The sequence below is a fragment of the Paroedura picta genome, chromosome 4 (genome assembly GCF_049243985.1).
Source record: "Paroedura picta isolate Pp20150507F chromosome 4, Ppicta_v3.0, whole genome shotgun sequence".
In the NCBI taxonomy this organism is placed as follows: Eukaryota; Metazoa; Chordata; class Lepidosauria; order Squamata; family Gekkonidae; genus Paroedura; species Paroedura picta.
The window spans coordinates 42428487-42442423 of record NC_135372.1 but is presented as its reverse complement, the minus strand read 5'-3'; the positions used below and the strand labels follow the sequence as shown (position 1 = coordinate 42442423).

General features: G+C 42.0%; 1 long non-coding RNA gene across 1 annotated transcript in view; it reads right to left on the bottom strand.

Annotated features, from left to right (window-relative positions):
- The window catches only part of LOC143835281 (uncharacterized), a 125521-nt gene extending 111624 nt beyond the window's left edge, over window positions 1-13897 (bottom strand). Inside the window, exons 1-2 of the long non-coding RNA XR_013230061.1 lie at window positions 13672-13897; window positions 12409-12454 (exon numbers count right to left, since the gene is read on the bottom strand). This is a non-coding gene — a long non-coding RNA (uncharacterized LOC143835281). The remainder of the gene's footprint in view (window positions 1-12408; window positions 12455-13671) is intronic.
- Between the last annotated feature and the right edge of the window lie 40 nt (window positions 13898-13937).

Here is a 13937-nt window from a genome sequence, read left to right as displayed (position 1 = left end):
TGCGGCGCAGTCGGCGCATGCCTGCTGTGAGCGCAGGGCGGAGCACGGGGGAGGCCATGGGGAAAGGAACCACTCATGTGCAGGTCTCCACGCATGCGTGGTTCAGTGTGAGGTGGAGTCAGCGGCCGGGCGGGTCGCGTGGCCCGTCCGCGTCCATGTCGCAAACCGGGAGTCTGTTGGCCGGGTAAATGGGAGCGAGTGGTCGGTCGGCAGAGGGATCGGCGCAAACGGACGCTGGGGCAGCGGGGCGGCGACACGAACGGATGGCGTTGGAGAGTGGTGAGCGTAACCGATCGGGGTGGTAAGGGGGCCCGGGGGTTTTTTGGGGTGGGTAGACTTACCCAGAGCGTCAGGTCAGTGTCGTGGTGGTGCTGGGCGGCGTCTGGCAACGCGGTGGCCTGAAGGACTCCATGGGGAGGAGGTCTGTGGGGAGGCTCTGCGGCGGCCGCACTCATTTCACGGGAGGCCTCTCCGTAGGCAAGGGTGATGCTCCGCCGCCGCGAAAGGAGCAGGGCCGCCGCGTCTTTGACGTGGCGGCCCTGCTCCTTTTGCAGCGGCGAATGATCTGGGCGAGCTGCAAGGCAGGCCAAGTGACCACAAGGCAGGCCAAGTGACCAATAGGGAGGCGCGCTATGCGCGCCTCCCAATTGGCCACTTGGCCCTGAGTGGCACTCAGAGGGGCCCAATCAGGAGCCGCTTCGCGGCTCCTGATTGGTCCCCTCCGAGTTTTTATCCCGGACTGGTCCCACCCTAACTCCTCCCCAGGAGCCCTTAGCGTTTTATTTAATCCGTTAAAGTTACAGATATTTATATACCGTCCTCCCCGAAGGCTCAGGGCGGTTTGCATTGTCTTCAGGGTCAACATTCTCAGTTTGTCTGAACTTTAGAGAATAACCTACATAAAATAATTAACCAGATTAGTTCATCCCAAAATTGGTTGCAAAAATGTATAATTCTTGTACTGCTGAATGTATGTACTGCCATGTAGAGTTAGCCATTTTCATCCACATGTGGTAGTTTTGTCAAAGAGATGCACTATTATGGAGGAAAGTTGCTATTTTGTTGAGCTTTGGGTCTAGGTCAGTCTTTCTCAACTTTTTAAGCACTTAGAAACCCATGAACCATTCTTCAGGCTTCGTGAAATCCCAGAAGTGGTGTGCTTGTGCAGAATATGGTTGGGAAACATAGCTGTGTACATGCCCACACAGGGCCTCTCCCCTTCCTATCCCCTCCAGGCCCATCATTGGCCATTGGGGAGGAGGCAGGCTGACATGACCATATATGGTCATATCATCCAGTAAATATTTAACTAATTTTTATTTATAATCAATCATTAATTAATTAACTCCCACCCATTCAGGAAACTCTTCCAGGGCCTGCGAAGAAACCCCAGGGTTTCATAAGACCCTGGTAAAGGAAGTCTGGTTTAGGTAGACAAATATAAAACCACAAATTATTATGACAAATCCAAAGAAATAACAAATTATAACCTTTAATTTATAACTGCACATTTGGCATTTGCACAACACTTGAAATCAAAGAATATCTCTGAAGTCAGGGTGTGGTTCACAAAGATGAAGGAGTCTTACCCTACAATTAAACCTACATCATTCCAAAGCAACAAAAATTTTGAAGAGATAAGCACCAATTGGTTAAGAATCATTAATTACATTAATTTTAAAACTGCTGAATTAGAGTGGACTGTTTGATTTCAGAAATTATGTATGTAATGTTTGAAAGTTACAAGCAAATAATTTTTAAATTATCTTTAAGAAGAGAGAGAGAGAAATAGGTGTGTCTTGTTCTGTGTTTACCATTTAATAAAACTTTCTCCTCAGTTATAAAGGGGCAACAGACATAAAGGCTAAGGGTTTGCTGCCTTCTTGCTCTTTTGTGAGCAAGAAGGACACAGAGGTCACTGAGGCAGGAATAGTATAAAAGTACCAAAGAAGATTTATTCATGTATAAGTTGCTTATCAAGACTCATTCAGCAGCACAGATCTCCAGACAGTCACAGGAGAAGTCTAGCTGAGGCAATTAAATTGCTTATGGCTACAAGCTATGATTTGAATTCCATTTATGGTACCAAACAGGCTTTTATTGCCTAAGCACCTGGTCGGATCCTTTACACAAACATACAATATTCCACCTACACCAGCGTGCTCTTTCCCAAGAGTCAGACTAAACAATATCAGGTCTGGCCATCCTCAGAGACAGGGCTCCAACGAGGGACTCAGTCTCTACCAAAGTTAAACCATTCAGCCATATACCAGGACAACTACCCTTTAGACTGTGGGCTCCTCTTGCTGGAGGCAGCCCCAAACTGATTGCTGCTATGGTTCCCTCCAACATGCCTGCCCCTCTGAAAGGCAATTGGATGCTGAAGGAGAAATTCAAGTGCTAGAGAAAAAAGGTTGGGGTAGGGAGTGACAGCACAATCCCAAAGCACAAACCTGATCTTTCTTAAACGTGGTTAGAGACTGAAACTAGTATTATCTACAGCAACTGAATAGTGGCTCTGTTATAGAACTTGTGACTCACTGAATGTAGAATAAACTTTCTCCTACAGCTGGACAGCTAATTGGTTAATAGATCTGGCCTCAAACTTGCCTATTTGCCCCTTTCTTTTGAGATTTAATCCCAAAATTGCCATCTCGATCCTTGTCAATAAATAAGAAGAGTTGGTGTTTAAACTCCACTTTTTACTAAAAGGAGTATCAGAGTGGCTTATGATTGCCTTCCCTTCCTCTCTCTATAACAACATGGAGCCAGTGTGGTGTAGTGGTTAGAAGTGGCGGCTTCTAATCTGGCAAACTGGATTTGATTTCCCATTCCTTTACATGCAGTCAGCTGGATGACCTTGGGCTAGTCCCAGCCCTAATAGTGTTGTTCTGATTGAGCTCTCTCAGCCTCACCTACCTCAGAGGGTGGCTGTTGTGGGAAGAGGAAGGGAAATGTATTTGTAAGCCTTTTTGAGACTTCTTCAGGCAGTGAAAAGCAGGGTATAAAAACAGACACCCTATGAGGAAGGTGGGGCTGGGAAAGCTTTGAAAACTGTGACTGGGCCAAAGTCACCAAGCTGGCTGCATGTGGAAGAGCGGGGGAATCAAACCTGGTTCTCCAAATTAGAGGTCGCCACTCTACTATTCACCTTGGTTCTCCCAGCAGTGTCTGTACTGTTTGCCTTTGTCTAAGCAGTCAACAGGGTTTTCACTATGGTCAGACCACTGTCACCTAGTTGAATGACAAGCAGCTCAACCTCATCCCTCAGCCCTTGACGACAAGACCTGAGCTGCAGAAACATGGGTTTGAATTCTTGCTCAGCCATGAAGCTCACTGAGTGTATCTGGGTATCTCATTCTAATCCTCTTTCCTAGGTTATTGTACGGGTGAAATGGATGACCTCATATATGCTAGCACGAGCTCCCAGAAGAAGACATGTGAAAGAAATATTGCAACAGTACATTATTGAAAATACCCTTACATTGTCTCTATATTGTGGCCTCTTTGACTTTTCAGTGCCCCATACAAACATGTTATCAGTACTGTTCATATCAACCTAAAAACTGAAACGAAAATGTGTTCACCACACACTGATATCAGGTCTGCCAATTGCTGTCTTGATAAATCCTTGTCTGTTCATAAAATTTAAGTGGGACGCACAAAATAATGGCCTGACTCTTTACTGTGGTTTCTCACCCCCTCCCCTTTTTATGTGTGTGCATGCATGGATTCTTAATCATATTACATATTAGGATAGAGAGACTAATGAGGTATATTGGCTAAGGATTTAAGCTGTAAATTGGAAATTCTACTCTGGCAAACATGAAGCTGTAATAATGACCTGCTCCCTTTTTTGCCTGGCTGATGAAGGCGGACTGGTCTTGGGTCCAGGCAATGGGGGAGCCAGCTGAAGGAAAGGAAGAGAACTAGGGTAAACTTCCAATCCACTCTCCTTTCCAGGACTGAGGTCTTAAAGGGACTTTGACTGGCAGAAAGGAATCAAAGCACAGATCATAACACTATCCACTAAAAACATGGATTCACTCAAGGCCTGGAGAGTGATCTGAAGACTTATTGCTAAAATGAAATATGTCTGGCCTGTTGGCTGCATGCAAGACCATGTTTAAGTTGCTCTGAACTTCCTGGAGAAAAAGCAGGGTATCTGTGCAATAAGTGATGGTCTGCATTACTCCAGACAAACGTAATAGCCACAACTAGCTCGGGTGGTCATAGACAGGAACTGGAATGAAAATCACAAATATGTCCTTTCACACAGTCACTCAGACTTGCCACCTACTCACCCTCTAGTTTATGCTGCTTGCTCATCAGAGGCTGAGAGTGGCATCTTTGTTCTTTGTCTATTAAGCTTCTAACCCTGCTTGTTAGACGGCACTAGACAAAAACAAAGTTGTGTACTTAGACTTTCCATGGAATGCAACATGTACTGAGAAAGTGGTAAAGACAATGATTTCACTGCAGGTGATCAAAACTTCCACGTGTGTTGGAGTTCATCTGATCGTTGTGTTTAAATGATTTTACAATTTTATTGGCAATTTATAAACAAAATATTTGCTGATCGTTATTGTTGTACAATGCCCAGAGACAACTCATTCAAGAGGGAGCGTTAAAGAAATAAAAATATGAATAATAAATAAATAAAACTCACCCCCACCTGCCAAAGCTTTCAAACCATCACTCACAAAAACAAAAAAACATACTATGTTGGCCAAATACAAATGATTTATATTAGTTGTAGTCATGCCACATAATATGTTAGAGTTGGGAAACATTCTCTGAACCACATTATCATAATTGTAATAAAACAAATGACTCCTTAGAGTTCTTCTGACAAAATACTTGGGTGTTGCAATGTAGATAAGGAATGGTATCCAAATAATAAAAGTACAAAGATGGTATTCAGGATAAAAAGTCCATTTTAATGACTCTTCCTCAGACTGCCAATTCGGCCAATTAACCTTGCCACTTGTCTTCTTCAAAGGAAGTGCTCCAAACATTATCTTAATGGGATTCAAGCCTAAAAACTTCATAACGGGGAAAATCCTTTTCTTCTACATAGTCTTCGAACCAGCCAACCACATAAAGCCATAAAAACAATGTTAATATTAAATCCAACCATAAAATAACGATATACATGCAAATCACCATCAATCAAATTGCACAATAAAAATATGGCCAGCCCAAGTAGTATCCAAAATGAAACTACCACTTCAGCCTTTCAAAGGCTTGACATAACAAAGTTTTACAAGCCACCTGGTGTGTGTGTGTGTGGGGGGGGGGGGATGACAGCCTCATTAGAAACGGGATTCTGTAAAAAGCTACCAGCATGAAGTAATTTCCATGTTTGCAGCAAAAATGTCTGAGATAAATTAACTGCTACTGTATTTATGTTTTCCACCATTTTCAAACCACTTCACCTTCAGTGTTCATTGAACAGAAAGTCAGCACAAAATTTTCTCAATAAGATAAATAGAAAAATAACATAAATAATGGATACAGTTCCGCTAGTATTATGTTGAAGGCTGTGTAAGTTTGGAAAGCTAATATTTCCCTGGCATAACTTGCTGTGCTATAAAAACAAGGAAATCCTGAAGTCTTCTGACCTTGGCTTTGCTGCCTGGAGCCTCAAATGCCCTTCTAATTTTTTTATACTTGCAAACTCGTCTATTCTACTGCTTCAAATATGTAAGTTGTTAAGTTTTATCTAACAGATCTATAAAGAAAAACATTAATATCTAAACTAGGAACTAACATGAATACAGAATAGACTAAAATTATTTAAAATGAGAGGGGATCTGTAAAAGCCTAGCAGGTGGAGGAAGCTGCATTTCCTACACCCACCACCAGTTCCACCACTCCTAGCTCCGGTTCCAGCTTTACTGACCTTCCGGGACTTTGTCCTCTGTAAACAAAAGGGGGAGGGGAATCTCAGCACAAAGCAAAAATTTTAAGGGGGTCTGATAACTACAGAATGCACGTCTAATGTAAGAGTCCAAGAAGCAACAGAAAGCAAATACAAATGTGTATGCACCATAAACCTAAATAGAATGAAAGACAAGATGCAATGCAGACATTAGGATCTCAATTACAGTAGCATAATGGCTGAGAGACTAGTCTTCTGAACTAAGAATTTGTGGTTCAAACTTTGTCGTGAAGTCAGCAAGGCTTCTTTGGGCAAACTACTCTTTCAGACTATATTTAGACACCATCATAAGATCCATCAAGGTGTGTGTAAACTTGGCAAACTTGCCTCCCTCCTTGCATAGAATTACAGATTTCTGGTTTGAAGCATAGTGCTATTCATTGTGATATACAAATGCCAGGCCCCTAGCTGAAAGAGCTGTTTACTGCTCAAAAACTAGATTCTATACCTGGATTCAACCATGGTTTAAAATCCTGATTTGCAGGACGTAAACTGAGTGCTTACACTATTTCAAACAAAACTAGGGTTTTTCAAACTGGACATGGGTAGTAACACTCCAGGAGTGACTCTGAACTGGGATTTTTATTCCCTGTGACCCTGATTTAACAAAAGTCATCTACACGTTATTTGGTTTCCATTCTGATATTTAGCGCTTTAAATTTTCCTTCTGCAACTTTTATGATTGCTCCACGGTGACACTAGCTTTCCCCCAAGATATCCAGGAGCGGATATAAGTGGCTACATTTGTGGAACCTGCTTTGAGAGCCCCCAGTAGTAGGTGTAGATCTCTGTATTTTGTTGGGTTAATTTCCTCCCTGGCACCTCCAACGCTGACATAGCAAAGCAGTCTGTCATTGATTGGTCAGGGCATCAGTTAAAATACTGCCGGGTTCCAAGACTTATTTTTGCCCTCATTTTGGGATCTGTTTTAAAGTGACTGTGCTCTAGAAGCCCACACTTCTCTAAACAGAGATTTGCCGCTTGGATTTATTTTCCGCTCCTCGTTCTCAGTGAGGCTGCTGCTTAGCTTAATTAGATCTGGTTGTAATATCTGAGTATAGCCTCATTATCTTATCTTTGTCATAAGGTAATAGGCCTATGTCATAAGGGTAATAGGCCTATGGTTGAGGCCTATAAATCCCCCAATGAACCCGGCCTCCCTACGCATTCACACATTCATATTTAAAGCATATAAAATGCACAACTAATACAACTAATACAGCCGCTCCAGCACATTATTGCTACGTTATTCATTATATATATATATATATTCCTACACTGTAAATCACCACGAGCCTCTGGGAAGGACAGTTTAAAATGAATTAATTATTGTAATAACTTTATAGCAGTGGTTTCCCAACTTTTTGAAGTGGTACACGCTTGTAAACAACTTTCAGGATGCACTTGCAAAGCAATTATGTTCTATTTTCCTCTACCTCAATTTAAAGACAATAATCTCATATCTTTAGTAGCTAGTGCATTTATATTACTGGGTGACAGGTTCTCCTTTAAGATCATTTCACAATTCGGGCAGAGACAACCCCAAATTTGCCATTAAACCTTTTCTACCAGCTAAACCTGCTTACCTCCTTCCTCCTGCAAGACAGTCATGACCCACTTTTAAGTCTCAACCCCAGTTTGGGAATCACTGTCTTAAAAGTCTGCAAAGGATTACTAAGAAGGCTAGAGAAATCATTACACTCATGTCAACTTAATTTTTAATAGTTACTTTAAATTTTATTCTGTTTTGCTATACTGTTTTAAATTTATGAAAATAAGCCAAATAAACTTTCCATCTAAAGAAGACAGTATTATAGTTATGCTTTCAAGATATGGGAAACAAGATATTGAAAAGTATTAAGAAAATAGAATTGCTGCCCCAAATCCTGTTGAGGCTATCTTCTGGCTTCAAAATATCATTTGAAGTATTTGTGCTCAGAGATTATTTTATTGCTTTGATGGACAGATGTCTCAAGCTTTGATATGAAAAATAAATTTATTTTCTGAAGCACTAACGTAGTAAATTTATTTTCTGAAGTAAAAATCAGGCTCAGAAAATGATGACTTTCATAACAAACCTTGGATCTACAGCAATTAGTGATGAATGTCACATCTTTTTAAAACAGCAGAGGCATTCTTGGCAGTAACAGAGTGCCCACACAGAAGGTTTCTTGCACCTTTCTTGCCTCAACCGCCAGTGGTCAACATTCCCACCCCCATCACAAGAAGAATTTTTCTGGGCTTTTAAAAATCAAATGCAAACGCACATGTGCGGCAGCTCCGTGCATGTGCGTTTATGTAGCAGCTTCACGCATGTGCATTTGCGCCCGCCAGTATCGGGCCGCAGCCCGGGGGCTGATGACCCTCTATATACACTACAGATTTTGCATATTCCAACATGACCCTGGACAAATATATTTTGTAACAATTCCTCACAAAATTGAAAAATATAAAGATAAGCACCACTCTCTGCAACTACAGTTGATACTCAGTCTCCCTCGTCATATTAAGTAATTTAATAGCTGTAGCGGCTAAGAAAGGTGACAGGTATGTTACCTATTTTAATAGTTCATTTTATTGTCCCAAGCACAGAAGTGTAAGATCAATGTTACGTAGATTTAAAGCGTGCTAGGATATATTGAACTACTGTGAGTGCAGTTCACATATAGTTTCTATTTACAGTGGATTCACAACAGTATAGTTTTGAAGATTGTTTTGCCCAAGGGAAACTGTAGGGTAAAGGTATTTATATATGATGGGTTCCCAGAGATTACTTGAGCATTTTTTTCTAGCTCAGAAACTGAATGGGAAAATCAAGCTACAGGTAGTAAAGTAATATCCTTATCACTCCAAGCTGGTACATGCCTTATTCAAATTTATCCACAAAGGCGGGAGAGTCACTTCCCAATGATGCAATCTCAGACTTCTGCTTTATATTTGGGAATACTAGAAACAAGATATATAGATAAGCACGAATGATAAGCACAAATGAGAGGAAGACAATCAGGAGAGCTCATATGATTGACTGATGCTCATATAACTGACTGATGGGCATGGAACCACATCAATGGATGTGGCTTCCACGCTGTTTTTACTGCATGAAAATTAACCCATAGAAATAGATTCAGGTGGGTGGCCATGCTGGTCTGAAACAGCAGGACAAAATTTGAGTCCAGTGGCACCTTTAAGACCAGCAAAGTTTTATTCTAGACTAGGGGTCAAGGCCATAGCATTCAGGAATACAAGGGACGCTAGGTTGGGGTGTGTGTGGAAGAATTCTGTGGTCAGCCTCTCCCTCCTCCCAGGATCTAGAAAGGCTGCAGGCAGCTGCTAGCGAACTCACTGGCAGGGGCAGCTCTCAGGCAGCAGGGATCTGCAGACTCTGAGCCTCAGAGGGAAGTGGAAGGAAGAGGGGGTGGTCAAGGGTGGGGGACAGAAGGTGATTGCTGGCTGCTGGACAGACAGGCAAGCCGGTTAGAGGAGGCAGCACTCAAGGGTGGGACAGCTGCCCTGAGTGGGTGTTAAGCAGGCCAGACAGGGTTGCCTACATGGCCCTTTTACAATTATATAAGGGCCAATGGTTAAGATTATGATATGATTTATTTTGTAAGCTGCCTTAGGTGGGTTCTTTGGAAAGATGGCAGAGAAATTTTCTAAATAAATAATATGTAACATGAAATATTTCAGATCACACATGATTTTAACCGCTTATCCCCCTGTGAATGGTTCCCCAGAAACACAGAACAAGCATAGAATGCTTTTACAGAGAGACAGTTGCCTAAATGACAGAATATTCTCGGGTTAATAATGTAAATTATCTAGTTTCTCTGACATGCTTTTGGCCTTTAATTACTAGGACTCTTTTACTGACCAGCTACCATCAAAATACTTTCCATAATCTAACAATAACAGACATCTGTTATCTGAAGGTTGCAGCCTGTTAATTCTAGGAACTGGCTCAGTTGAACTACCACATGTGACTTTTTTAAAAGTTTGATATTTTTACCAGCCTAATCCTAATCATGTATTTACTTGGAAGTGCCACTGAATTCAGTGTGGCTTTCCTACAAGAACCTATGTTTAGGCGTGAAGCTGTTAAGATTACAACTGAGTGATGCCCTTTTACAGCATTATGCTGAAAATGTATACGATACAACTCTTGAGTGTGTAAAGTACCATCAAGTCAAGTCACTGCCAACTTATGTTGACCTATAGGGTTTTCAGGGCAAGACACATTCAGAAGTGGTTTGCCATTGCCTGAAAAGTGGACCTGAATTTCATGCGTGGTCTCCCACCCAAATTGTAACCACAGTTAACTGTGCTCTGCTTCTGAGATTTAACAAGATCAGGCTAGGCTGGGCTACCCAGGTCAGGGCATGCTATAACTGCAGATGTGCTTTCCAGTTTGTCAATGGTGAAAAAGGGCAGTCACCCAGTCTAACACATGACTCATTCCGACTAAAGTTATTATATTTTAGTAAGTGAAAATAGTGGGTTAATCTTGAATTTGTATACTGTTCTTCAGACTGCACATTTAATTTTTTATTTGATAAGTCTGCATTTTGTGCAACCTATCACAACAACAAAAAAAGGCAGATAGGTGGTTGTACTAATATGTTTGACTTTAAAGGGGGGGCAAGCACCTGTTGCTGCTGCAGTTTAACCTACATGTAGTAGGCCTGTTAACAAAGCTCCTAGATGTACAGAAGATATTCTTTTGGCAGATGGGAGTTTCTTCTTTATAACAATATTACAACCAGAAAAACTGCACCCATTGAAACATTGTGGTCTACCATGAGCCAGCTGTGCTGGGAACTGCAGAATATAAATGCACTAATAATGATAATAATTTACCTTTTATGCATACTGGAAAGCCCTCCACAGTTCTGGATTTGGAAATCCATTATAAAAGAAATTGTTTTGCCAATTAGGAATTATGTTGTACAATTAACAAAACAGTAAATGTTGCAGGAAATCTTCATCTAGTAGCCCTGAAATATCTTCTGCAGCTAGAAATATGACTTTGGTGTAGTGGTTTGGTGTAGTGGTTAGGAGTGCGGACTTCTAATCTGGCATGCCGGGTTCGATTCTGCGCTCCCCCACATGCAGCCAGCTGGGTGACCTTGGGCTTGCCATGGCACTGATAAAACTGTTCTGACCGAGCAGTGATATCAGGGCTCTCTCAGCCTCACCCACCCCCACAGGGTGTCTGTTGTGGGGAGAGGAATGGGAAGGCGACTGTAAGCCGCTTTGATCCTCCTTCGGGTAGGGAAAAGCGGCATATAAGAACCAACTCTTCTTCTTCTTCTAATGTGGAATATTTTCCCAGTGACAGCTAAAAGTAGCACAAATGCTTAAAAATGCAAGTCTATAATCAAGCAACCCTATTTATATTTTAGTATAAATTCAAGTTTTAGAAAGTCATATAGCCTTTTAAAAGCATAATGTTGGTTTTATATACAGCAACAGGTAAAAATGAAAACAAAGAACAGAATATGTATCCACCAAACAAAATATGTGACCAAATCATCCAGCAGTCTGTTTTGAAGAAAGGGTGGTAGGCAGAGAGTTAAACCCTTTACCATTCCCCAATGGTTGAATGACTACTAAGTCCTGTGGCCACAATTGGTCATGATGTCTTTCACACACCTCTTTAATCTGGATGAGCAACCAAATTCTGCCAGCTGTTTATTTTATAAACTATTGCCCCAAGTATTATGCTGAAGGAGAAACCAGTGTTTAAAGTATTGCTCATGCAAGCACCATCCTGAAATTACTAACCACCGCCTAGCACTAAGTTTCTTCCTTTTTGCTACCCTGCCACGCCTACTACACTATTTGATTTCAAGGTGCTAGATGAATCTCTTTGAAACTTCAAAAGAACAGCAGATTAGGAAAAAGGTGGTGGAAAAAGAAAAATGCATCAGGTGAGGTGTAGCCAGTAATCTAAACATTGTGACGTACACAGGGTGTGGGAGATATATTACAGGAGAAGGCAAACTCATCTGAAGATAACTATGAAGTAATGACTTGCTTAAGAAAGTCCTGGAATTTTATTATACAATTTCTGATTTTGATGAAAAAAGCAAATAATAATAATAATAATAATAATAATAATAATAATAATAATAATGTTTTTATTTTTTAGTCCTAGCTTATCACTAATATTGACTGGGGAGATGTAAAAAAAGAAAGCATGCAGTAAAGCACAGATAACCTTTAGCCAAGTTAGAAAAAATCAGTTTTCACCCTCAGAACACGGGAACTGGGTAGGAGAGAAACAGAATATACCATGTTCAAATGCCTAGAATAATAAGCAAAATTATGAAGAATGGGTTTTGTTAACCACCATACTGTTGAATTATCAAAATCATAACTACAGATTTTAAGATGTTTTACCATTTGTATAAGACATTTTACCATTCAAAGTGAAACAGATGGATATGTTTGATTTGGTTACATACCTTGGTCTGGCAGCTCTCTCACATTGCTGCTTGATTTATGCAGAACCTGTGAAATTATGTAAGACTTTAGTTTCTAATGAGTGAGGATTGTTATTGGCAGAGAAAATACAAACAAAACAGCTACTGGCGTCTTTCCATCTCTAGCCACATGGCACGCAAATATCAAACAAAATCTGTCCCAGAAAATAGTACATTGAACTGACCCACATTCAGCTGCCAGGTAACAGAACAGTTGTTTCCCAGTTTTCTGGGAGCCAGAGCTGAAGCTACCAGGTCTGAAGGTGAGAGGTGACTCTCATTTGTCAGTCTGTTGCTTAATGCTTAGAGGAGGGATGGAAAGACAAACACCTACAGAATGCAGCATTTGCAGCAGTCTTCTCAAGTTATTGATAAGTGCAGTTGGTTCCAATGGAAAGTGTACTTCTGTACACAGGATTACCAGGGCCTGCTCTTATGAAGAGGAAAGGGAATGTCTTGTTTGGGTGTTGGGTTTGGACATGGACTATGCAGCTTCACCCACTGCTAAACTCAGTAGGGTTTAAACTTCTGGCCATGGCAAGGTTGCTTTGAAGGTTGCATGTGGCACACCCGCCCCGTAAAGCAACACACTTCAGTGTTGACTCAGCAATAACAGGGTTTGCTCCCAAATAAAATGTATTGATTCTCGGTACAAAGGCTTGGAAGCGAATTGCAGCACATGACTTTATAGCTGAATAAACCTGCAGCATCAGTTTCACAAATGGTACACAGATATAAATGAGGGTAGTTATATTTGTCTCCATTACTTCCATTCCCCACCTGGCCACCAGCAGGGGATGGAGAGGCAGGAATGCTAGATTCAGCTTGAGAAACTCCTGGATATTGGAAGATGGGAGCTTAGGGGTACAATGCCACAGGATCCACCCTCCAAAGCGGCCATTTTCTCCAGGGGGACTTATCTCTTTAGTCTGGTGATTTATTTATTAATTATATTTATATACCGCCCTCCCCGGGGGCTCAGTTATAATTCCAGGGGGTGCCCAAATCCCACCTGGAGGCTGGTATCCCGATCCGCTGGAGGGTGTAACTATACAGGCTACAAATCAATGGCGGGGGGAGGGGAAAGGGGGGGGGACACACAACAACTACAGGCAACACCGTCTTCGTTTTCCTACTAAACGCATGGTTTTCAAAAATGGTGGGTGGGGTGGAAATCTTCCCCAGAAAGGGAATATAACTAAATTCTCAGTCGAAACGACGAGAGCCCCAGCAGCTTCCACTGACCCATTCTGCAGCGAACAAATGAGGGGGGGGGAGGTGAATGAGGAAAGCAGCAGCCTGGGAATTTCCGCGCTGAGGCGAGGACGAACTCCTTTCCCCCCTCCGGCGTGCGGAGTGATTCCTTTCTTCCCCCCGCGGCCAGCCTGTTCCTGTCTGTCTCCTCCCTGCGCGTTCCGAACAGCAATCTCATCGCGAGGCGGCGCGGAACGTTACTGCCTGTGAAAAGGCCCCGCGAGGCTCGGCGACGGGGGCGTGGCCCGGCGCACTTT